Source organism: Megalopta genalis, unplaced genomic scaffold (assembly GCF_051020955.1).
Source record: "Megalopta genalis isolate 19385.01 unplaced genomic scaffold, iyMegGena1_principal scaffold0287, whole genome shotgun sequence".
NCBI lineage: Eukaryota > Metazoa > Arthropoda > Insecta > Hymenoptera > Halictidae > Megalopta > Megalopta genalis.
The window spans coordinates 235,001-237,500 of NW_027476356.1; the positions used below are offsets into that span (position 1 = coordinate 235,001).

Below are 2,500 nucleotides of genomic sequence, written 5' to 3' on the forward strand. Positions count from 1 at the left end.
AAGAGAGAGAGATATATGTGTTGTTGGGGTTTGTGATTATGAAGGTGCCCCAACGCACAAAAATATATAAAAATGTACAAAGTTGGGATGTGGTGTGGTGGAGAAGAGTTGGGCCCGACCAGATCATTCGTGCGTGATTTACACGGCAGACGTGTGTACTACACGTATTAGGCCTTTGATCTGCGTTGCGTAGGCCATCTTCCTTCCAAGACACACACGTGTTGGGGTTTGTGTGATTTTATGATAGTGCCTCAACACGGAAAAATAAGCGTACGAGAAGAGTTGGGCCCGACCAGATCATTCGTGCGTGATTTATACACGGCCAGACGCGTATTATATTACACGTATTAGGCCTTTGATCTGCGTTGCGTAGGCCATCTTCTCGATAGAGAGAAAGCCAATGTATTCTTTTTTCTTTCTTTACACACACACACACAGTTGTAGTAGGACAGGGAGGGATGCGAGCGTGCTTAATCACGCTTCCTCAAGTCTTCGCTGTGGTGTAAAAAAAAAAAGAAAAAAAGGAATCGTTGGGAAAGTCCAAAGGACGAAAATATCGGGCAGTCTGAAGATAACTTAATGCTCGTTTACATTGGTATCAAGAGAGACCGGCTTGTGTAGCTCGTTTCAATGCTGTGTCGTTGTCATTGACACCCTACTCTGTTGCGCGCTAGTGGCAGCATGAGCGTGGGACGTATATATATATGACACCCAGCTAGAGCCGGCCGTGAGTCCGTCCGGTGTAAATAACGACGAAAGGAGAGAGAAACTTTTCGAATCCAGTATCGGGTTGATAATTGTCCAGTTTGAATATCCATATCCCCGTCGTTTTTGGAGGTGATATACTCTCTGTGTTTCTTCGATAGAAGGCTTTTCAATGTTCTATTCGCTCCGACCGTCGAACTTGCAAGAAAACAGTGGTTTTGGATTTGCTCGTACATATATATATGGTTTCGACGGAAATATCTCGTTCTTTAAGGGACAATTATGTCGTTGTACGACGACTCCCGAATCTCCTTCGCGCGCTGGTTGGAGCTCTTCGGGTATCGGCTTGTTCCGAAATATAACACAAAAATGTGGTGGATAGCAAATACACATTATATATATATGAGAGAATAAAAGGGAAAAATTACCCTGAACGGTGGATCACTTGGCTCGTGGGTCGATGAAGAACGCAGCTAATTGCGCGTCAACGTGTGAACTGCAGGACACATGAACATCGACATTTCGAACGCACATTGCGGTCCACGGATACAATTCCTGGACCACGCCTGGCTGAGGGTCGTTTACGTACTTATAAACTGCTTGCGTTGATGGCACTTGTTGCCTATATACGTACGAGCGAATGGTGGGCGCTTCGTCGGCGTTTGTCGCGGTCCTATGAATATTGAGAAATTTTACGTACGTCTAACAGTCTTCGAGAGAGATGGAAATCGTGTTCGAACTAGCGTGAGTGTGGAAGGCGGTGTCGTGTGTCGTATATGTTTTATATACGTCCGCCCGTCTGAAACACCGCTTCGAAGCGGTGACAAAATCTTTTTCGGGACGATTCGTATCCGTAGAACTATCGAGATTTCACTGGTACATTTTCAACGCGCTCCCGACGTCGCCTGAAATGAAACGAGATGGGTTTAACCCACGAAAGCGTACTACACGAGTCTGTCCTATGTGAAGACTGTGTACAGAGATCGAACGAACGCATGAAAGAAATTGAACGAAAGAACACATAACCCGCAAAAATATAGAGTAGAATTGTGACCGTTGCTTCGAATTTGAATTTATATGTATATATATATCATAGCCCCAGGGAGTGGAACCTATGAGTGTGGAAGGATGTCTCTTACCGTTATGTTGCCAGAGGAAAAAAAGTCTCTCTCTTCGTACGACACATTTGTGTACGAATTGTATCGATGGCTATATAGATCCGATGTTGCACATATTCTGAGTAAAGAACACCCCACCCGGGTTACCGTCCTAAAACTCTTCTATTGGTGTGGCTATGATGTGTGTGTCAACGCAATCGCGAGTCTGGTTCTACGGAAAACCGTTTGTCGGTCGCCCCATATATCTTTTTGTTCTCTTCAAATGATCGAATAGCGAAACCGCACGAGATCAATCGGTCGTCTAGTCCCCGAAAGTACTTTTCGGACGGACGTTAAAGTTATACCGATTGTAATCGTCTTGCGAGTGTTTCGAAGATCTATATTTGGAGAGGATATCGAATTTTATAAAAGATATATTGGTGAGGCGCGATAAACGGTTTTTTTTTTGCTTTAAGGGTTTTTTGTGTTTTTTTTATTTTTTTTTTTTTTTGTGTTGCTCTGTACACGTTTCGCAAAATGCTTTCGGGGGGGGAAGCTCTGAAAAAATTTTTTTTCACGTTCCGACGACCTCAGAGTAGGCGAGATTACCCGCTGAATTTAAGCATATTACTAAGCGGAGGAAAAGAAACTAACCAGGATTTCCTTAGTAGCGGCGAGCGAACAGGAATTAGCCCAGC

At 44.1% G+C, this 2,500-nt stretch overlaps 1 non-coding gene across 1 annotated transcript; it reads left to right on the forward strand.

The window, feature by feature from the left end:
* The first annotated feature begins 1,130 nt into the window (after nt 1-1,130).
* On the forward strand, nt 1,131-1,285 carry LOC143263001 (5.8S ribosomal RNA). Its single transcript, XR_013036598.1, has one exon. It is a non-coding gene; the product is annotated as a 5.8S ribosomal RNA (ribosomal RNA).
* The last annotated feature ends 1,215 nt before the right edge of the window (nt 1,286-2,500 follow it).